We start from the raw sequence: 23,962 nt of genomic DNA, 5'->3' as shown, positions 1-23,962 counted from the left end.
CCTACTTAGATTGGAGTGGGGCTTAGCTCCACTATCACAGAGCGCCCGGCCTGTGATTTAAAACTCAGATTATCGCCCTCCTCGCACATGAAGGTTAATCCCTCTGTCTGAGCAGACGTGTAGGTTGAATGTTTCAAGCCAGTCTCCAGCCTTTCTCGCGGTTACACATTATTGTTCATCGCTTGGTTTGCGTTTATACACAACATGCGCGCGCGCACTGTGTTTGTTTGCTCGGAGATGCTTGAGGTTTTTCATTTGGGTGAGCGTGTGGGTGTCCTGCCTCTTCTGTCTTGCCCGGGTTCTTTTCTCAGCGGTGTGCGACTGCAGGGCTGAGAATACCCAAGGCCGTCTCTCGCTCCTGTCGAAGCCCCTCCTCGGACGCCAGACGTGGGTGAGTCCCACGCAGCCCCAGCCTGCGGCGTCCTGGACAGATCTCCTCCTCATCTGCAGGTGACGCAGGCAGTGACTCACCGAGTCTGTGAATCACAAGCGTTAGGTAACCGCATCCATTGATTCGCTCGCTCACTCGCTCGCTCGCTCTCTCTCTCCCTCCCAGCTCGGTGTGGCGGTGCCGGCCGTGCCAGGTCAGCCTGTGGTTGAGTGTCTGAGCGTCTGAACCCCGGTGTGAATGGAGCCGAGGCTCTTGACGCCGCGCTGGCAGGGATGAATGTGCATGTTTTGAATTCCTACCGCCCGAAGGACACTCTGGGGTGTGTCAGTCCCCAAGCCCAGTGAGGTCGGCTGGGTGAGACACCGGCCGGTGGATCTGAAGACGTTTACCTTTCGCCTTCGACTTTCGCTCCCCAGCTCAGACTAGTCCATCACCACGCATCCTAGGCTGACACACTCTATAATTAAACCATATATTCTTCTGTGAAGGAGACAGCCAGAGCGTTACTCCCCTCCCTCCCTCCCCCCACCCCTCCTCTGCTCTGAGGGAACGTTTCGCCGACACAACAAGGGCTGTGGCCTCAGTTCACCATCTCGATGTCTCCGGTGTCAAAAACGTGGGGCGAGGGGGAAAAAAACAAACAACCAAGCTGGGAGATGGATGCACCTGCAGTGTGCAGCCTTGTGACAGGCTGGATGTGGGGAGACAGGGTACTGATGAAGCACTGCCAAGAGCAAACTGCCACTGGGTCTGAAAGGCTCTCTAATATGAGGCAGCAGGAGATGGCTTTTAGCCCCGCTTGTGTTAAACACTAACGATTGTTTGAATGTGGGGGCCTGCGGAGATGCTGAACTCTCAGGATTGCTATTGATGACCTTAATAAGTCGCTCTGGATAGGAACGTCTGCTAAATGGTTCAAATGTAATGTTAATAACCCCATGATGGACACGATTGAGAGATATCCTTGCTCACTGTTTTACTGTGCATATTCCGTGGTCAAACTTTGCTGGGTCTAGCTAAAGAATGATGTATGTGTTGGATATAGGATATATGGATAGAGGACAGGAATGATATACACTCTCACACAAAAGTTGGAGTTGGGGTGAACTTTTGGACCTGTTTTGGTTTTGTGCCCCCTGTGGTGTGTGTGTGTGATTGTGATTGTGCTGATTCTCTGGTCTGGAACGCCTCAGTGACTTTCTCCTGAAAGAAAGCAGAGACTATCTCCCCCCGCACAGCAGGGCCAACACAGAGAACATCAGTGCTCTGCTGGAATCAATACAGATCTGTATGGAGAAAAACAAGCTTGCCGCAGGCTTCCCTTAATGCTTAAAGATGGAAGCTTGTAGGACCAAGCCAAGGGAGATGAACGCCACCCCCATGAAACACACACACACACAATCCGTCCACTTTCAGTCTGGTATGATTGCCCATTGACCTCTGATTTTTGTTTTGGCGTTAAGGTTCGTCAGGGATTCATTGATGTTGCTGGCTCCCCCTGGCCTGCCCTCATCACAGACTCCATGTTCAGACTCCTCCTTGACTGTAAACACTGGTGTGGCACACACGCACCCAGCCCCCGCCCTGGGGCCCGGGGTCTGGCCCACTGCTAACCTCCAAAACACACACAGCAGGCTGGAGGCAGGGAGGCGACTCTGCCCCCCTCATAAGGCACAGAGTGCTCCCCTGTTCCCCCTCTGGCCCAGGCACAGGGGCACCCTGGTGCTTGCGGTGGGGGCCGGGCAGAGGGACAGGGGGGAGGGGGGGGGGGGCACATATAGGAGCTCTGTGTTCTGCATCCTCCTCTGAGCTCCCACACACACGACTCTCCAAACTCCCCTCTACCCAGCCCCCACCCTCTACCCAGCCCCCACCCTCTACCCAGCCCCCACCCTCTACCCAGCCCCAACCCCCACCCAGCCCCCAACCTCTAACCAGCCCCCAACCTCTAACCAGCCCCCACCCTCTACCCAGCCCCCACCCTCTACCCAGCCCCAACCCCCACCCAGCCCCCAACCTCTAACCAGCCCCCAACCTCTAACCAGCCCCCAGCCTCTACCCAGCCCCCACCCTCTAACCAGCCCCCATCCTCTACCAAGCCCCCATCCCCTACCCAGCCCCCATCCTCTACCCAGCGCCCATCCTCTACCCAGCCCCCACCCTCTAACCAGCCCCCATCCTCTACCCAGCGCCCATCCTCTACCCAGCCCCCACCCTCTAACCAGCCCCCATCCTCTACCCAGCCCCCATCCCCTACCCAGCCCCCTTTCCAGCCTCTATCCTCTACCCAGCCTCTAGTGCGGCTTATGTTTGGCTCCCTATGTCCTTCATGGGCTTTCTCTCCCCGTGTTTTTCTTGTCTGTTCTGACTCTGAAGCGTTCTCTGAGGCCCAGGGCGCTGGTCGCCGTGAAGCCAAGCCCACGATGCTCTGAGTCAGTGAGCATAGCTGGACTAACTTCGCCGTGCAGCAAGACATTCGGATCCTTCTCTGACAACCGCTCTGTTCCCAGAGGGTACTCTTAACTCTTCTCCGCACCAAACTCAGACCAGAGTTCTCCACATGCCTGAAGAGTGTTGCATAAGAGATGTAGAATATGGGTGGACATGTTTCTTATTCGAAAAGCCTTTTACCATGTTTGAGCTTTACATATATATACATATATTAATGACATATGTCATGTAGTGGCTCTCCACTGAGAAGCTAACCCAGATAACGACTAGCAGCTTTGACCTTGGCCCCATTCACGCAGATGCTCTGATTTTTGACTAATAGACCATGCTCAATTCTTTTTCCCACAACATGCTCTCAAAATAGCTTTGGCATGCCCTATTAAGCACCATTTTAATTGTTAACAGGCCATACTCTGTCCTTGGCACACATTAACTACTTCATTTAAATGTCACCCGCAATTAAAGGAGCACAGAAGAGACAACCGTTTAGCAGGGAACAAGTATGGGGCTGTGACCACAATAGTGTTACCCACTGTCAGTGTGTTTGAGTGGCACTTACTTCAACCATCCATTATGTAGGCCCTAGCCTAATAATAATGCCAGGTCCGACAAAGGCAAACGACAAAAAGAACATACCGTGGCATGACCTTGCAGAATCGAGCCATTTTGGATATTCCGTGCTGGCGTCCTGGTGAGGGAGGAGTCCCTGTGGTTCTGTCAGTGGTTCTGTCTGTGGTTGGATAATGTTGCCCTTCGGATGTTTGTGTCCCAGAATCCCTCCCTCCCCCTTGTCACCACACCTCTAATGCCGAGCATCCCCCCCCCCCCCCCCCCCGTCATGTTGCCTGGGGAGTGACCTACCCCTACTTCACTGCCCCCCCCTCCCCCAGCCTGTTCAGCTGTGCTGGGCTGTGGACCCCTCGTCGTGTCCCCTGGAGGGCCTTAATGCTAGCATTAGCGTTTGTGCTGAACAGTGCCAGCCCAGGGGCCTGGCATGCTGGCATGCTGCAGTCAGCTGCTACACGTTCACACACACACACACACACCCACACGCACACAGAACTGTCTGGACCCAGTGCCAACCCTGCAGTACCAGATGGATGGCAAACAGGGGTGCTCCCAGGTCCAAATCATGTCCTGCAGCTGGGTGTTAGTCCCACTTGTGTGTGTGTGTGTGGAGGGCGGGGGGACCTGGAGGGGATTGATGGATTGGGAGTGTCTCGTGGTCCTAGACTGGTGTCTAGCCTGTCGGGCTGCTAGGATTCAGTGTTCCTAAGTGTGTGTCTGCTTTGTTATCTCCAGTAATGCATCTCTCTACTTGTTATGCACTGTCGGCGTAATGCGTGCTGTGGCTCGCTGCCTAATGAATTAGACGGATCAGCACAGATAAGGGGTGAGTTGGTCGTTGTCATGGGGATGACGGGGCTCTGGATCGTGTTCTAAAGGAGCTGGACACTGAAGTGTGAGACCCAGGTGAAGTGAAGCGTTGTTGCTCGGCGACCTACGGACCCGCCAACCTGCAGCCCCACACGCAGGGTGGTTGTGTCACGAACCCTCTAGGATGGATGGAGGGATGGAGGGGTGGAGGGGTCACCCTGCTGTTCAGACCAGGAGGACAGCCCGTGATTCACCACCTGCACTGGAGCCTCTGTCTAAATCAACACACTTTGGCTGCCATGAATCACTCTTGAAGTCGCGTTCGTACCGAAGCGTTTTTTAATGCCTCTGTGTTAATGTGTACAAGCTGGCGTGCCGTCAGACTGGTTGAATTCTTGAATCTTACACCTCTCTCTCTCTCTCTCTCTCTCTCTCTCTCTCTCTCTCTCTCTCTCTCTCTCTCTCTCTCTCTCTCTCTCTCTCTCTCTCTCTCTCTCTCTCTCTCTCTCTCTCTCTCTCTCTCTCTCTCTCTCTCTCTCTCTCTCTCTCTCTCTCTCTCTCTCTCTCTCTCTCTCTCTCTCTCTCTCTCTCTCTCTCTCTCTCTCTCTCTCTCTCTCTCTCCATATATATTCATATTCACATATATATTCACTCACTCTCTCTCTCTCTTTTCCCCAGTAAATGTCTCTCTATCACGCTTTCTCTCTCCCTTTCTGTCTACCCTGCTCCTCCTCTTTCCCTTCTCTCTCCACATGTTTCCTTGTCTCCATTAGTGGAGGAAATGAGGCAAGGTGAAGGCTCCCAGATCCTGGCCCTCTCGCTGCTCCCTGAGCCGTCACCCACGGAGACGGGGGGGGGCGGGGCGCGGGGGGGGGGGGGCGTCAAGAGGGGCCAAGAGAGGACACGACGTGGGGAATGGACAGGAACGGGAAGAGTCAAAGGAGAAGTGATGAGGATGAGACGGGCAGAAAGAGCTTTGTGTCCCGGACGTGACTGGATGTAGTCCATAGGTCTGGAGGGACGCTCTGTGTTGCTCTGTGAAAGGACTGGTTATGACATAGCAGGAGGCTTGTAAGGTCCACGCAAGGAACGCCAACTTCAAGCGCTCTGCGTGATTTCTTTCTTTCACGCTCTCTCCTGCTCTCTCTCTCACTATCCGTCTCACTCTCTCTCACTATCTCTCACCCACTTTCTCTTTTTCACTCGCTCATCTCATCGGTGCTTTTGCTGCCCCTTCGTTCACCTTATGTGCAGTCTTTCAGCAGTCCTCTAGGTCGTTCCTTTACTTCGCTTTCTCTCATCTCCTGTCTGCGGCTCTGCATGCTGGTGCTGGGAACTCGCTCTAAAACCCATTCGATCAAAAATGGAATTGATATTCCTGGGGTGACGTGACGGCCTGATTACTCTCGCGCGTCTCGATGAAGTGCTTGAGAAAACAGAGTGAGCCGTGTTTGATGACATCCTCGTTCTCGCACACACGTCCTCATTCACACATCCTGAGTGTGTGGGAGTGTGGCACGGCGAAGCACGCACACACACACACACACAATCAAACACACGCAAACACACGCAAACACACACTTTGTCCAAACAAACATGCAAACACTTGAATATGGGTGCGATGTGGTGTGTCGCTCTGGATAAGAGCGTCTGCCAAAAAATGACTGAATGTGTTGAGTGTGCACGGTGGGGGCGTCGGGGGTCAGGCATACGAGGTCTGTTCATGAATGTTTGGCTGACAAAGTGACAGACCCAGAGTTGGCAGCACATGTATACCCAGTCAGCATCATCTCCTACCAGCTAGCTCTGGGCGGAAACACTATTCAGCACATCTTCAGTTTCCTCTTCCTAAATATCTTCGTCTGCTCCAAAGAGGCTTCCCATGGCTTCCCATCAGGGTGTGACACCTCAGTAATATGACGTCCTCCGCCAACAAGGTGCTGACTAGCTGTGACGTCAGAATCAATTTTTGTTTTGTAGCCAACTGTCCTGATGCCGTAAGCTTGGTATTCGAAGAGCTTCCCAACTGCTGTTTGTACGGCGGTGTCGGGTTCAAAATTCCAAATCCCTGTTTCAGAATTGGTATGTCATTGAAACTTTCTCCGCTCCAAAGTTCTCTCCCCCATGTGGCCACAGACTGCGGCGTTGCTCCTGGGGTGACACGCTGTCTGTGGCTCTCCAAATGACTCCTGTCTCACTTCATGGCTGGCAGCCTGGGCAGAGGCCATTGTGCGAGGGTGCTAATGACAGCAAGCTTGGGGTCCTTGTTTCTGCCGCCTCACGCTGTTACAGTCCATGAATCGGTCGTATGTTTGTGGGAATTTGCGCAGTGTTCTCCAGCTCTCTGTCTCTGTGCCTTTCTCTGTGCCTTTTCCCTCGCCACGCGAGTGGAGGGGGTGAACACTTCTGGACTTGTCTCTAAACTGAGAGGATCCCGATATCTGTTAGGGTGACAAACGGTTTTGTTTCTCCGGCAGGGTCTCCTGGGACGCTGGCTGTCTCCATGTGTCACCCGCCATGACACTACCGTAGAAGTAGACTGCACCCTGAGATTGCAGTAGTCTCTCTCTCTCTGCCTTTCCCCTTGTTCTCTCTCAATGTCTCTCTCCCATATTCTCTTCCCCACTCTCACTCACTCACCCTCTCTCTTTCTCTTCTCCTTCTTCTCTGTCTCCCTCTCTCTTCTCCTTCTCCCTAGCTGGGAGAGCTAATATTAGCAGTGCGTTTTAATTGCAGGCTGTGCCTGTTGTGCTCCTGACTGACTGGGGGCTAATTAGTCCAGGGACTTGTGATGAAGTGATCCATCACTATTACTAAGTCCACTTGGGGCCCTTGAGCCCCTGGGAGGGCTCTTGGAGACCCCTTAACTTGCTGTCCTTCTGGTGCAGAACTGGGAAAACTGTACAGAACTGTCACAGCAGATGGAGTTGTTTGAGAAATTACTCAAACGCTACAAAAAAAAAGTATAAATCTATTAACATTCCCAGAAATAACAAATGGGGTGATACTTGGTGTGTGTGTGCCACATCGGGACCAATTACCAGAAAACTGCAGGAGTTTGACCTCCATGTATAACAGTGAATCTGCTTTTCGGTCTTCAGTTACACACTTGTTTGATTGCCGCTGCTTGCCAGCCAATCATGGGCTCTCTCTGTTGTTCATTCCTGCTGTGAGGGGTGAGGAGGGTTGCATGTCGGGAATGTTCTAGATAGATCCACATTTTAACCATTTTTCATGGTTTTGTATAAAGGATGTCTAGCAGCTGTGTCCTGAGAGTTCCTTGTTTACATCGCGTGTTGATCCTGAAATGTGATTTTTGCTTACCTTTGGTTAGTTTCCATATTTGTTTTATGTATTTTATGTGTCTTCATTGAGTCCTCCGCCTTTTAAAATGCAGACCCCATGAAAACATCATGGCAAGGTTTAATAGAAGAGGCAGATGCAAGCGAGCTAGCCTTTATACGACAGCAGACTGCTCCTGAATGCTCCACTGCTCCCAAAACAAGAACATACACTTCCAGCACAAAAACACACAAAAACACAACAGTGAGTTTGTATCAGTGTATCCAAATATGTAAATATGTAAGTGTGTTTGTGTGTGTCTGGGGGGGGGGGGGGGTTGCCTTCATTTGTTTAGTGAACTTAAACAATTAGGTGATTTAGAATTGGTACATTTGCAGGGAACTTACTTTATTAGTGTGTGTGTCTCTCTCTCTCTCTCTTTTATTTATCCTATGAAGCTGCATAAATGCAGCACCATTACAATCAGTTGTCCTGTCATGTGTATAGTGCTTTTCTTTTATAGTGTCATTATGTTTGTGCTCTTGCATACATTTTATTGTACAGCATTTTGGCCAAAACTGTTTTTTTTTAAATATACGATTGATTGATTGATTGATTGATTATGGGTGTCTGTGTGTGTGTGTGCGTATCTACTGCTGTGTGCAGCAGTGGTATTGTGTATACAACGGTGTGTTTTTATTACTCAATGTTTAATGAGGCTGAGAAGAAAATGCTCCTCTATACTGAGAGACATTCCAGTTTGTTTACTTGGCTTGATTGGATTTCAATCCCTCTGAATGATCCCATCCTGTCTATGGGCCTGAATTACCCTTTAGGTGTGTGTGTGTGTGTGTGCGTGTGTGTGTGTGTGTGTAAAATATTGATCTAGTTCTAATATATGGCTGCAGTGCTGTAATGAAGTCAAGAACAATTTGGATGTATGAGATGGTCTTCTTTAAATGAGAGATGGCCAATAAACTGAAATGATAAATGCATTTGTGCATCTCCAGTTAGCTCTGTGGTGGGGTGCATATTGGTACCGTGTATAGATAGTAAAGACTGTGAGGGCTCAGTCTGCAGTTTGTCTCCAAGTCGTATCAGGCCTGTATCGATGCTGTCTGTGGAGGATGGGGGGGGGGGGGTAGGGGGCTTGGCTGGAGCGTATATCCATATCCACCCTGCCGTGCGTGCTAAGTGTTGCCCGGAGCCTGCCTGGCGTCGTGTTGAGCACAGCGAGCTGTGGTAGTCGAGTGTGTCTGACTAATTTGTGCGGGTGCAAGGTTCTGCAGAGAGGCAGTGTGGGTGGGAGAGGACTGGAGGGGGGGGAGGATGGCACCTGGAGGCTGGGGCATCTGGAGAGCTGTGTGTGGGCTCTGAGAGCCGCCAGGCCCGCTCCGGGTCCCACTCGGGGGGGATAACCGTCACCCCCTCACGCCTCGGATGACGTCAGCCGGACGCCCCTCATCTCCCTACCGGATCACGGGGCACAATGGAGAGCCAGGCACGCGCGGCAAGGGCACCACGTCGAAATATGTTCGCTTCAGTACTCATCTACCCACAGAGCTGATAGCACCCGGCCATAAATAACGTTGAACAGTATGTCCAGGCACATGCTGTCGAAACAGGACGCCGTCTCAGACAGTCTGCGGTGCTTGTAGTGCGTGCGCTAGTGTGTTTCATCTCTGTGCCTGTCAGGCTCATCCCTGCTCAGTCCCAAAGGTAGGAAGACAGGTAAAGGAGCCACATCTGTCTGTCTGGCAGCATCTCTGAGGCTGGCATCACCCCACCCCCTCAACCCCCCCCCCCCCCCCCCTCCATGTGTGTGTTTCAAAAACCAAAAACTACAGTTCCCTTCATCCCTCTACTCTAGCCAGGCAGTGCATTGTTAGTCAGGTTTTCTAAGCCTGGGTAGCACCGTAAGACACACAGTCTACATGGCCCTCCTTAACAACAAGAACAGTCCCCTTCCGATGCAGCATTCCATTTAGCGCTGCACTTTACGCTCTCAAAATATCATTTTTCTCCTATACTCCTATAGAGTGATATCGAGTGTTATATTTCTCGAACTCAGTTTGTGTTGATTTGTTGAGTTTTTCTCGGTAACGACTCTCACTCAGTTTGAGCTGCTTCGCTGCAGTCAGGGAACGTAAATGAGCATTTTAATGTCATCGCCGTCATGGGTCTTTAAAGCTGCATGTTAATGTTGGGTTTCTGTGCGCTGTGCTGCCTCATATACAGTGCACAGCTCAATATCTTAGCACTCTGGGTAAAGGGATCGTTAAAGTGTTGTGTTGATGGTGAAAAGGAGAATTTTTAGTGGGGAAGGCCTTTGTTGGAAAGTTGTGTGTGCGTGTGTGTGTGTGTAATGGGTCTCCTTTCACAGAGGAGAAAGGGATAATTGCATGTTTTGCAGGCTCATCAGTGTGTGTGTGAGGTGTGTCGGCAACAGGTTACAGTGTCGAACGGAACCTTCTAGACCTCAGAGTAGTTATGGGCCTTGATTGGCATTGTTTACACCACCACAGTGGGTTACTGCTGTATGACTGTGAATTCCTGCAAGCGGACATGAATTCCATGTCGACAGTGTATCGTACAGTCATTCAGGTTTTTATTGGACTGGCAGCCATGTTGTTTCTGGCTGTAGCTATGCTAGTTCTAAGATGGCTATGTGATCCAAGCACACCATAGCAACCCTCTTCATGTCCGGTGGACCAATATTATGGCTTGAGAAATGAAAGTATTACATGAACACATGAGGCATTCATCGACCTCTCCTATTTACCCACTCCTAGACCCCACTGCCGGGGGAGGTAGGGAAGGGTGGAGAGAGGGTAGAAGAGAAGGGTGGAGAGAGGGTAGGAGGGAATGAGAGGGTAGGAGGGAAGGGTGGAGAGAGGGTAGGAGGGCAGGAGAGAGGGTATGAGGGAAGGAGAGAGGGTAGGAGGGAAGGAGAGAGGGTATGAGGGAAGGAGAGAGGGTAGGAGGGAAGGAGAGAGGGTAGGAGGGAAGGAAAGAGGGAGGCACTCACATACAGGGCTCGACATTTACCTTGTCCCGTCGTCTTGGGGACGATGAAAAAGATGTCTGGGACAGTTCAACACAGACTTTGGGACGATGGACCATAACAATATAAAATGCATACACCAGTGGTTCGACACGTTTAAACACAAGGCGGGTGAAACATATCACCACAATTATCTCTAGTTTAAAATTCCATAAACTATGAACAATGAATTCACATTACAAGCGCTGCTATGTGTTATGCGCTGCTCCACGGTGCACGGCTGCACTTTGTCAAACAGTGGCCGTCCACCATGAGTAATCTACCAGCTAACGTTAATTCCAACCCGCTTGCAAATTTAGTTTTTGGACCTCTGTATTTTTCAAACGCCCATGACCACAGCTGACTGTAGACCATCACGTCAATTCATACATCAAGGTTTTCTAAAATATATTTTTTGTATAAAAAAAAAATTCTAACCTTTCAAAACTTTTTTTCAAAACCTTTTTTTCAAAACCTTTTTTTCACACACAGTGAAATGAGAGGAGAGAGGATAACAGATGAAGCTAAAACACAGTAGAGTAGAGTGAAGCAGAGCAGAGTACAATAGAGTACACTAGAGTTTAGTAGAATCCTCAAGTACTCATCAATGACGAACAAAAAACAAAAAAAAAAACATTCAATCAAATATTTTTTCAACCTTTTTTTTCTTTAACCATTTTTTCAAAAATATTTTTTCATGTGTTAAAAATAGGAATCTCATTGTCTGTCTGTCCGCATAGCAACAAACTTTCATCGCACTTCTAGGCACTGATGTGTTGACATAGCCAGGTGCCAAATCAATTTTCTTGAGAGAAATGCTAATTTAAACACTGTGGAAAAAAAGGTCACAAAAAGCCTACTGTCTGTGTGTGTGTGTGTGTGTGTGTGTGTGTGGATGTGTGTGGATGTGTGTGGATGTGGGTGTGTGTGTGTGTGGATGTGGGTGTGTGTGTGTGTGTGTGTGGATGTGTGTGGATGTGGGTGTGTGTGTGTGTGGATGTGTGTGGATGTGGGTGTGTGTGTGACTCCTCCTTTGCCTCCCCGCTGCAGCAGTCCCTTTTCAGCATAAACTAGCTGCCGTTTATGTCATTTTTTCTTAATTCCACTTTTTGTGGAAGTGTTGACACATGCATTCCACAGGTGTTTGGCATGTACTGGACTCCAAAACCACAGCAGTAATGCTCTCCTATGTCAGTTGAGATTCTTCCCTTAGTCCAAACCATTTACATTTGGGCATTTTGAGTCATGGTCATCTGGTTGAGAGGACCATTAGCTGACCCCGGTCATTGAGAGCTGTAAGACTGATCCTCCATGTTGAAGATCAGAGGTAGTTTATGAGGTTAACTCATCTATGTAGACCTATTGTTCTGGACCATTCCTGGAAATGTATGCCCTTATTTCCAGAATGCCTGTTCCATCTCATATGGAAGCTATATTAATCCCTGCAGAATAGCTGTGGACTGCCGATGTATATTTAGACAATTCATAAACTAAAACCAGTAAACGATGTCCCAGAATATGGAGGCAGGCTGAGCCAGTCATGTTTACAGGCTGATTGTGCACTAGAGTCTGATTCAGCCCACGGTGTTAGCCTGAAGTACCCAAGAAAAGATTGGAGTGAATTGTGATTTATTTAATCCTTTAGTTTTTTATGCTCAATGTGTGTGTGCACCTCTTACATGTGTGTGTGTGTGTGTGTAGTTTTGTGTGGTTGTCTGTGTTTCTAGATGTGTGTGTGTGTGTGTGTGTATAGGTATGTGTGTGCCTGTGTGTGTCCAATCCACCTCTGATAATCCTCCCTGAGCACAGGCTTGGCTGTTGCTTGGCAGTGTGGAGGCGTGAGTATCGATCCGTCACAGACACGGACGCTGCCTTGTGAGAGGAGTTGCGTGTGCTGGGTGTCCTTCCCAAGGTGTTTTCTCGTTAAGAGCTTGTGAGTGAATGCCTCAGTGACCCCCAAGGCCTCTGAGCGACCCCCAGGTCACGACGAGGAAAGGACCGGACATGTCTAGACGTCTTGGGAGAAGAAGCTCTAGTGAAAGGATCCGGATTGTTCACAGCTGGTATTGTGTTATCATATTGCTCATGCTATGAGCAGTGTGTATGTGCATGCTATGAGCAGTGTGTATGTGCATGCTATGAGCAGTGTGTATGTGCATGCTATGAGCAGTGTGTATGTGCATGCTATGAGCAGTGTGTATGTGCATGCTATGAGCAGTGTGTATGTGCATGCTATGAGCAGTGTGTATGTGCATGCTATGAGCAGTGTGTATGTGCATGCTATGAGCAGTGTGTATGTGCATGCTATGAGCAGTGTGTATGTGCATGCTATGAGCAGTGTGTATGTGCATGCTATGAGCAGTGTGTATGTGCATGCTATGAGCAGTGTGTATGTGCATGCTATGAGCAGTGTGTATGTGCATGCTATGAGCAGTGTGTATGTGCATGCTATGAGCAGTGTGTATGTGCATGCTATGAGCAGTGTGTATGTGCATGCTATGAGCAGTGTGTATGACCAGCAACCCCCCACTGTCCCTGGCCAGCCAGCACAGCAGGTGCCCTCCCCATTGACTGGCATGTTAATCAGGTAGGATTAAGACTCAAGTGAGTACAAATGTGATGGAAAACGGTTTGAATTTCATGCTAAGCCCCCCCCCCATGCCCACTAATCCACTGCCCTTCGCTTGCAAATGTCATCCACGGGCCGAAGTGTGTGTGTGTGTTTGTGTGTGTATGTGTTTACGCAGGCACCTTAACCCTGGTCCAGACCCCTGGCCTCATACTCAATTTCTTCAAGGTCTTGCCCTCGCACTGACATCATTTGCTTCCTGAAGATCTTCTAAATACACACATTAGTTAACAAGCGAGGGAACACGGCTGTGGTATGGAGGGATGGAGCGAGGGAGAGAGGGGGAGGAGGCATGCTGGCATGCCTTGTTCTTTTGAGTGACACCTAATCAACGTGTTTGTCCCACCGAGCCATGGTGAAGAGAGAGAGAGATGACAGAGAGGGAACAGACAAAGAGAGAGGGGGAGGGAGAGGGAACAGACAGACAGAGATGGAGGGAGAGAGAGGGAGAGAGAGAGAGAGAGAGAGAGAGAGAGAGAGAGAGAGAGAGAGAGAGAGAGAGAGAGAGAGAGAGAGAGAGACCGCTCGCTTCCCTCTGAGCTTTAGATCAGTATCTCTCAAGGACAGCCCCCCCCCCATCCCCCCTCAGTAAATACTGTGACAGCAGCAGGTTAGGACCAGTTGTTTTGACTCCATTCCTGTCAGTCAGGCGTCCTGTTAACCCCCGTTTTCCCTCTCATGGGATCCGCCGAGGAACCACATCCACCCTTCAGCAGCAAGTTATGAAAGTGGGGAAACCATTGTAGCATTGCGTCAGAGGTAAGCTGGCCTGTCTAAATCCACCCAAATCCTTTCAGTTCATGGAAGAAGGGCCAAACAAGTCGAATCTCAACACGCACGCACACACACACAGACTTCTACCTCCATACACAGACACATACCCCCCCTTCCCACCCCACCCCATACATCCTCACAGACAGACAGATCGTGAATAGATGTGGAGGCCATTTGCAGTGGAGGCAGCGGTCATGCTGCAGCCCAGTGCCTGTCCTCTGTGGAGGCGAGGGTAATTCTCTTTCACGCACCATTACACCTCCTCATCTCCTCATGCCTCCCCTGTGTGTATTCAACAGCAGAGCCAGCCAATCAGACCTGCTCATCAGCACCGGGACGCTCTGTCAACCATCCATCTGAGACCACGTCTCGGCTCGGTTATCTGTCTGCCTGCCTGCCTGCCTGCCTGCCTGCCTGTCTGTCTGCCTGTCTGTACCCTCTCTCTCTCTCCTCTCTCTCCTCTCTTTTTCACCACATCATTAGGACCCTTTTGTCGTTTCTCCCACCTCGCTCTAATGACTCGACGACGTAATGATTGAATGCGAGGGGCAATGATGGGGTTATTAATGAGTGCCTGGTAAGACTGTCAGCCACCAGACTGTCTAAATAACAGTTGCGTTTGCGCCACCGCTGTGGTCATAAGGGAAATTCTATATCATTGAATGAGGTGTGTTGTGGCCATGAATAGTCTGTTTGACGTCTTAACCGTCATCATTAGTCATCTGGTGACTCTAGCCTCGTCCTTCAGCCTGTCATCCGTATGTGTGGTGCAGCGGGCCGCGCTGACTTCCTGTCTGTGTTGGGATGGTGGAGGGACGAGGGGAAGCCCCAGGGAGATCTTCCCCTCTAACGTGTGTTCTGTCTGGGCAGAGAGGGAAGCCTGTCTGCCCTGACTTGCAGCCTGCCTGTCTGTCTGCCTACCTGTCTGTATGTCTGCCTACCTGTCTGTATGTATGTCTGCCTATCTGTCTGTCTGTCTGTCTGTATGTCTCTCTGTCTGTGTCTGTCTCTCTGTCTGTATGTCGCAGCCCCATGGTCCCTGACGTCCCTGACAGTGGCTCCAGTATCTCTGCTCGAGGCACCTCCATGATGGCCTGTTCTATGATGGTGGTTTCCTATGGCATGCCCACGGAGCAGGCTGTCTGTCTCTGTGTGTGTGTTTCTGTGGTTGACATAGTGAGGCCACCACTCCGATCGATGAGCACCAGTTGGCCCTGTCACTACTATTGAGACGGTGATGGATGGGACTCTGATCTGGTGACACGGCCCCAAAATATTCTATGAAACAAATGCGCGCACACTGTACACACATGCAGACGTAGAGAATACCAATATACCGGAGCCTTCCTCTGTTATGCATTATTGATGTTGTGATGAAATAATTTTACTGCCGGTGCCAAAGTGGTAGTCTGAGGCGTTTTATATTAATAACCCCGTAACTGTGAGTAGCAACTTGATTGATTTGTTCTAAAACCAACTGGACCACAACGGAAAATGCATGAGACACACTTGTTCTCTCTCTCTCTCTCTCTCTCTCTCTCTCTCTCTCTCTCTCTCTCTCTCTCTCTCTCTCTCTCTCTCTCTCTCTCTCTCTCTCTCTCTCTCTCTCTCTCTCTCTCTCTCTCTCTCTCTCTCTCTCTCTCTCTCTCTCTCTCTCACTCTCTCACTCTCTCATACACACATTCAACACATTCTGTTGCTTACAGTAATTAGCCAAGTTTGACAATGCTAGAAAGGTCTTTCGGGTACCAAGTATAAAGAGGACGCATGTGCCAGCTAGTTTGTGTGTGGGAGGTTTGTGCTCGTATCATTTTGCGTGCGTGCGTGTGCGTGCTTGTCTGTGTGATATGGAGACTTCGAAATGGTTTTGTCAACACTGTACAGCTGAACTTCTCCTCACGCCCAGCAGCATGCCCTGTGAAGGAAGTCACGCCCGCCTCATTAGCAGGTCGCTTGTTAGTTTCCTGGACTGGTCTTCTGTAGAACGAACAGGCCACTACCCCAATGCGGTGCTGCGTTGTGTGGAGATATAAGACGACTTTGGAGGTTGGAGGTGGCGAGGCTGAGGTACGGTGAGATCTGACCGCTGACCTCCATGACCCAGAAGTTAGCCTCCAGTGAACAGAATGTTCCGGTGGTTCTGGTCTGCAGAGTTCTGACATCGCTGGGATTTGAGAAACGTGTCAAGTTCAAATCTCAATCTCTGTCTCACTTTGATACACTGTCAAGTTATCCGGGAAACTCTCAGCTTCAACTTACGCCCAAACTTGAAAAGGCCTCTGTCACCAACGAGGGATGCACAGGCTCATCAGCACAAACTCTAAACAACTTTGCCCAGCAGACTGGGAGTCTGTGGTCCACACAGCCTCCATGCTGCCTCATCACAGTCACGACTGGAGAAGACCGTCACACTGGAGTGTGTCTTTACTTTCTCTCTTTCCATTTGACTTTCTTTCCAGCAGTTTCCTTCTCTCACTCTCTCTCTCTCTCTCTCTCTCTCTCTGTCTCTCTCTCTCTCTCTCCCTCTCTCTCCTGTTCTCTCTCTCTCTCTCTCCTGTTCTCTCTCTTTGCAGCCTGCCTCTCTGCAGAGGCTGATTGCAGACTGAGGAGAGCGTGGCCTGGCTCTGATTGCTCTGGTGTTCCTCTGCACAGCGAGGATCGGAGCACAAGCAGCCCAGCGGCTCCCTCCAGCTTCCTCACACAATACCACCGCCCGCGACACCGTTTCAAACACGGGGCCTTTCAAATACGGCCTGCCGCAACTCCTGGAATCGAATGGGCATTCAGTGGCGGATAGGGCTAGATGAAATCAGTTTGAGCTCCTGTGGGTATAAGTGGATCTGCGCTAAATCAGCGTGGAATCAGTTGGGCCAGATTGATGATGTGTTGGTGAGTGACAGGATGATCAGCTGTCAGCTGTTCCTGCATGCGACTACGTGATAGATCAGCAGTGCTGATAAGTGCATGCCTGGCCGTATCTCATAGCACTTGCTGTTGGTGTTGATGTGTTTATGGGACCCGTTAAAGTCAACTCAATGGCGATTCTGAGGTTTCACCTCCGTAATATACAGTACTCGCTGCCAGTTTAATTTGTAGTTGTCTGTCCCTGTCTCCACCATTTCAATTGTTCTTGTTGTCTTTCTATCTCTCTAATCTCCCACAGATCTATCTTTATCTTTCCTTTAATCCCTCTTTTATCTATGATGATCACCTCGCTCATCCCGTTTCTCTGCTCTTGCCCTGTTCCTCCTCACCTCCTCTCCACCTTTCCATCCCTCCATCTCTCCCTCTGGTCTTTGTGTGTTCTTCTGTCCTCTTAGTAGCTTGGCAACACAAACAGAGCGTTCCTAAATCTGGCCTCCCAGGCAGATAATCTTTCCAGGGGTCGTTTGCCCTCTTGTCCGCTCTGGCATGGTGGGGCACAGGGGGCACCGTGGGGGGGCACCGTGGAGGGGGCCCACGCAGCTTTTTGGCACGGAAGATGAGGGGAGAGGGCCACCCCAACTGATCCCAGTCTAAAGGACCACTGGGACACACACACACACACACACAGATGAAAGCTGACACTGACATGTGCCTCAAATTCTGTCACTCTCAAAACACACACACACACTCACGTTGTATGCTCGGACTGTATTTTAATGGCTGTGTACTTTAAGAACACTTTGTCACTCTTAATTCTCAAGCTGAGCGCATGGTCTTTCCTTGGAGACATCTTCTGTGCCCTCTGTTAAGTGTGTTTGTGTGTGTGACTGAGTTGCCGGAGATGTGACGGTTCAATTGGAGGCTGGATCTTGTCGTCCCTGCAAGAAGCTCATCACACTTCCTGGTGTGTAATGAATTTCCTCCTGTGAAGGCAGTGGCCACTAAAGAGAAGGGAGGGATAAGCTAATGCAATCGGATCACCGCTGCAATTACAGCTCCCTGATTTAATTTACAACACAGAGAAATGGGGAGGCAGACACCGTAAGTGATATGACAGCCCATACTTGAACACATCTCGGTGATGCCCCGTTTGAAGCCTGGGAGATAACAGCGGAAACAGGTGAACATCGGACACCTAAAGGTTAAGGTTAAGTTTTTACTGCTTTGGGTGTTGGTTACATGTCCTCGCCTCTACTTCTGGCCCTGATTGGGTGACCACACATTCAGGAGGATTACCTCAAGTGTCATCCAATCAGGAGGTCTCATGACCGCGTCTGGAATGCCGCTGATCGGGACAGGGCAGGGCTGGGACGCGGTCCTGTGTGTCAGTGGAGCATGTCCAGGGGAAAGGAGATCCGCAGGGTCTCAGAGAGGGAGCCGCGGGGAGGGAGGAGGTGAGAGGAGGAGGAGAGGTTAGGTATCCCAGCTGCTCTCTGACCCATGTGCTGGGCCCGTGGCTGGGCTAGCCCGTCCGGCCTGATTCATGTGTTCATGGGAGGGATGTTGAGAAGCCTCTGGAAAGGGGGAACCTCTAGCCCCCTCACCTGTGGACCAGCGTCCTATCATCCCCCTCTCTCTGGAGACGTGTTGTGGAGCTGGGAGCCAGGCCGAGGTCTGGGCTGGGCTGGGTGGTTGTCGAGGGTCATCAGCTCCCTGTTCAGCCAGCTGTGCTGAGGCTGTCTGGGACTCCAGTCTCAGCGTAACCAAAGCCCCGTGGATTCCTCCATTATGCATGGTCTATAACTGGCTGTGTGTGTGTGTGTGTGTGTTTGAGAGAGAGAGAGAGAGAGAGAGAGAGAGAGAGAGAGAGAGAGAGCAAGGGGGAATACCTGCTTCCCTCATCTCCTCTCTGGTTGGTCACGAGCTGGACATGCGGAGGTGGACAGTGGTTACCAATAGCGACTGATGCCCACTCCCAGTTGTGTTTGTTTGATTTCGAGAATCACAGTCAGACTCAGGAAGATACAATAATGCTGTTTTAATGTGTTTATGTGAGTGAGTGTGTGTGTGTGTCTGGGGTGTGTATGTCTGTTAGTTTTTTGTTTGTGTGAGTGTGAGCCAGTTATCGGGAAAGTGTGTGTGGAATGTGTGCTGTGTGCCTTGTCGAGGCATTCTTTCAGCTGAGCAGTAAAAACAGTGATGCACCTGTGCCCAACCTCCAGCCCATCTCCAACTCTCTTCCTGCCCGGAGGCAATCCTTCCCTTTGTCTTCATTTCCACTACAGTCACGCCATCAGAGACAGGCCCCTTCTGCTTCCCCCCCACACACACAACACAAAGTCTGTGTTGTCCCACACGCCGTAAGAGGAAACATACCGTGCTGTCATCTTGTGCGAGGGAGTGTAAACATGCAGTCAGGATGCTGTGGGGAGTCAGATGGCTGAGCGGTTAGGGGATCGGGCTAGTAGGGATGCAGGGAGGCCTAGTTAGTCAGAGGGAACGTGCTCCATGTTGATATAGTGGCACGGGGGGGGGGGTTGGGCGAGCCACACTGGTGCTGTCACACCTCACCCACAGTCTGAACATGAAATAAACGCCTCTTAGATAGGCTAAGGCATCATACCCTCACCCTCTGCCCTTCACACTGCCTCTCAGCCAGAGGGCTGGTTCTGGTGTCCACGCTGAGCCTGGGGCGTGTGTGTGTGTGTGGGGGGGGGGGAGGGGGCGTCCATGTGTTTGTGGCTGTGTCACAGTCAGAGTGGGTCTATTTCCACATGTTGGGTGGAGCCCCTCCCAGTCTTTGTGGTCAGTTCCTGTGGCCGGTTCCTCCGCTGGGTGAACCAGTGGTTAGAGCAGAATGAAGGGAATCTTTGGCGTGATCTGCTGGGATAACTTTAGCACGGCTAGTAGGACCAGGGCCAAGATGGTGGTGGACATTCTGGCCAAGACGAGGAGGCCCTTTAGTGTGGGCACACAGATTGTAGGACCATGTCCAACCGAGGATAGTAAGCTGGGTGCTGAAAGGTCTGGGCCTTCAATCACCTGAACTTTTATTTTGTGTACATCCTGTTTATGTCTGGATACTGTACTGTGTGTTGAATTTAAATGTGAGTGAATCGCATCTGCATTCTGAGTTGCCCACAAGTGAGTCTGTCCGTGTTAATATGGAATGCACAACAGGGCTGTGAAGAGGTGACTGCTGGGTACTGGTGTCCTGGCCCTGCCAATGTAGTCCTAAACGAACTTACACAGCCACAGCCTTATCTGAAACATCCGCACCTGCGCGCACGCATACAGTACACGCGTATGAACACACACACACACACACAAAAAACGCCCAGGTGCACAACTGAACCCCGTCATCACCGGCTCCCTGGGGCCTTGTTTTCCGCGGACAGAGACATGCATCAGTCTGAAAGAGGGAGCGAGAGAGGCAGGCGGATGGAAAAAGAGGGAAAGAGAAAGAGCTAACTGCCTCTGAGTGCGTGGGGAGCATGGTTAATGGAGCAGCAGGTCTTGGCTGCCGAGGTGCAGGCAGCACCAGCCTCAGGGGAGAGAGTCCTGCTGTCTGGCCCAGCCAGAGCCCCTGTCTCTGGGCCGTGGGCCGGACTCCTGGCCCTACCCTGGGGGAGGAGGATATGGGGTGCTTCCTTTTGAAAGGTTGTCTTCTTCATGTTGTCTGTGTTGATCTCAGTGGCTTGGATGTGATTGGTTGATGGACGAGTGTTTGGGTCTGACTAATGAGACGGCTTGTTTGGAGAGCTTGTCAAGCAAAACAGACGTGTTTTTCTCTGTGTCTTGTGATCGCCCCAGTTGGGACTGTACATATGTGTTTTACCACCCGTTCGTACAGTATATGTAAAAAAAGGGACCCTATCCTCCCTGCATAATCGTTGTATTCATTCAGCCTGCACCTGTCTGCATAAGCACAGTCTCTGAAGGAGGAGATTTCTCACTGAATGGCTCCTTCCAAGTGCCCTCACATTTTTCTTTGTTTTTTTCTTCTTTGTGGATCTTAAGTTGGTCAAGGTGCCGTTGCATGGGATTGTTTGAAGCCATTGCAAAAGATTTGTTTTTTGATTTGGTTTGATTCATTTCCCTCACACTTTCCATGGCAAAACACAAGGACACACACACACACACACACACATGTACACGCAACCACAGTGATAAAATCAGAGGTGCTGTTTGAATTTCCTCTGGTGTAACGCTTGGCTTGCGAGCCTTTACACACACAAACACACACAAACATACACAAACACACACACACACACACACACACACACAAACACACACACACACACACCATGCTGCCTGAACAAACGCCTGCCCTTCACTCAGCCAAACGACTGCTGCAAACAGAGATTAGAAAAAGAACATCAATTCATGTGTCACTGCTTTTTTTATTATTATTTTTTTTATGTAGGCTACTTTATTTTGTTAGCTCTGCATGACAGGAGCAGCAAACAGTGTTTCTGTTGGGGGGTTGCCCTTCGCTCACCAGCCTGGGGGAGGCTTGGGACTGGGTTCCAGTATGTTTAATTAGGCTCATTAAACAAGCGTCTGCTTGGCTTTGCATTGTCAACACTGATGCACGGAGCACAAAGACAGGAGGCAGGCAGGCCTCAGTCCTGCTAGCGAGGGGCCTATGATAATGACAACAAGCTAATGATGACGGTAATCGCCCTCTGATGATAGCTATTATGGTGAGGCCATTGTGCTTATTTCACAACTGTTACCCTTTCTTCATTTCTCTCTCGTTCTTCGGCACTTGTGCCTTTCCATTGGTCTGTATAGCTCTGTCATTCTCCCTGTCTGAAATCTCTTTTCTAGTCCCTCATTCTCTCTGTAAGCTTTCTCTGTCAGATGTTACTGTAAAGTGCAAACAAGAATACCACTGAAGTGCTCCTGTCAACCGCATACAATATGAAAAGTTCGGCAATGGCCTACATACTGTATGCGAAGGCTTTGATAAGCCTGTCAAATGGAACTGGAGACTTTAAGTGGACAGGATTGCTCCACGAACACCACACCAACAAACAGTATGTCAGACTGGGAGAGAGAGAGAGAGAGGCAGGCAGGTGGGGTGGAATCGGTGCCAGAGAGGGGCTTTGTGTTGGGGAATGGTTCGTCTCTGGGTGAACATGTTTCCCACTGGGAGGACAGGATGAATGTGTTTGTGTGCCAGGTCACCCTGAGGGTTGTGTGGAGGTCTCTGTGTGGAGGTGTATGTGTTTGGAGCTTTCTGTAGAAGTTGCAGTCAAAAAAATTAGTTTTTGTAGGGGGTTGTGTTTTTTGAGCATTTCTCTCGGTGTGTTTTTAGAGCGCGTTTGTGAGTCGGTGTGTGTGCGCGCTGTTGTGGAAGTTTTTGAGAGAATCAAAATTGTTTAAGCTGAAGTCGGGTGACCGCGTGTCTGTAAATGAAGGGCTGAATCCAGGGCCCTTCCTGTCACTGTGCTTCCCTCAGCTCCTCTGAGGATTGAAGAGGTGTCGACACCACTCTGCAGGTGTGGGTATATTTGGGGGCCTGGTTCTGATTGCAGCGGGGAGGACCCACTGGCCCCTACACTAGGGCGAGGCTTGAGGGGGGGGGGGGGGGGGGGCAGTGTGTGTGTGGGGGGGGGGGTTTCCAGGGTGGTCGTATTTCAGGCTCACTAGACAGCAGGGACAGGCTCGTAAATAGCGGTTTTATTGCTGAGCCGCTATGCAGGGTGAGCACCAGTCTTTCAGCGCGAGATCACAGCAGTGATTAATGGTCCCTGTGTGCCACGGTGGAGGTGGCAGAGGGGCACAGGGGGCATGTGTGCGAGCGGAAACAGAGGACATGGCAAGGCTGGCACGGCCCACCGGTCCCTCTGCCAATCTGCTGGCTCTCTCCGCCAGCGCCCCCCTTCCCTCCGCCACGGCACCCAGACCAGCTCCACACATCACTGGAGCAAGATCGCACTCAGCTCTCTGACTCTCCTGGTCGGGAAACTTTGACCCTCACAGGCTACCATACAGCAGCCTTCTTCTAAACTTCCACTTTGTCTCATTCATTTCCTATCCGACCGTGAAGTGGTGCTCAGCACTGATGAAGACAAGCCGTGGTTCCAAGGACAGGATATCCAGAAAGAGGAGGAACCATGTGAGGTTGTAATGTGGTGCCTTTGGCTCAAGAACTGATTATACCTTCAGAACTGTGCAAGAAGTTCAGGGTGCTGCCCAATGAACCAGGGACGGGTTAACTGACTGAGGAGCTTTTTTCATGCGGTGCCAGAAAACAGCAACCCCAAAAGCTTCTGAAAAAACATCAGATGGAGCCGTAGAGTGCTCCCAGATTGGCTATGTGAATAGCAGCTTTCATAAAGGCTCTAATGTGTGTTTGACTAGTATGTGTGTATGTAGGGGGTGTTGGTGTGTATGTGGGTGTGTGTGTGTGTGTGTGTGTGTACACGCCTGTCTTTGAGCGGTTTGTACACATAAATAACACTATGCGGAGGCAGAAGACGGGAACAAAAATGCACAGCAGGGTGCATATCAGGGTCTCTGTACAAATGTTGACGTCTTGATCTGATCCGTCATAGTGGCTCGACAGAGCTGCCTTTTCAAAAAGACGTGTAGCGAGGGGGAGACGAGAGATGAAACGAGCAGCGCATCCACCGCTTCACTCTCACGGCCCTTTCAGTGGAGTTGAGATACTTCTGGCCGCGTTGAAGCCTGTTTGAAGCCACCTCCTGCACGCATCACAGAGCCCCTCTGTCCACTTCTCCATCCTGCGGTAGAAACTAAAGAACACCAAAACACCATCGTGATCGAGAAAAAACACCCCCAGAAAGAATTGATCGAAGCCTTTTTTTCCCACCAATGTTTAGGAACATTACATTCTCTTGAGGGTTCAGACAGTAATGGCTGTGTCATAATAGCCTCTCTGATGTTTAAGCATCCCGCGTGTGCCTTCTCTGCAGATTCTCTGCAGTCTTGTACGCGTTACCTTTTTAATCCCTCGCTACGCCACTGGTTCACCTTTAAGACCCAGATCCAGGTAGAAGCTTCCGGACAAAGCAGACAGACGGGTGAGCAGCGCCCTGGCTAACGTCCATCCAGCACAGTGACATCAAACTGCTGGGGCATTCTGTCCAGCCAGTCGAGCACAGCAAGCAGGCCTTCG

General features: G+C 50.5%; 1 protein-coding gene across 1 annotated transcript in view; it reads left to right on the top strand.

The window, feature by feature from the left end:
* znf385c (zinc finger protein 385C) overlaps positions 1-23,962 on the top strand; it is an 87,487-nt gene that overhangs the window by 4,627 nt on the left and 58,898 nt on the right. The gene's annotated exons all lie outside the window — the stretch shown is intronic.

Source organism: Hypomesus nipponensis, chromosome 17 (assembly GCF_054491055.1).
Source record: "Hypomesus nipponensis isolate SF chromosome 17, ASM5449105v1, whole genome shotgun sequence".
Classification (NCBI taxonomy): domain Eukaryota; kingdom Metazoa; phylum Chordata; class Actinopteri; order Osmeriformes; family Osmeridae; genus Hypomesus; species Hypomesus nipponensis.
The sequence above is the reverse complement of the archived record's forward strand: the minus strand, read 5'-3'. Positions and strand labels throughout refer to the sequence as shown.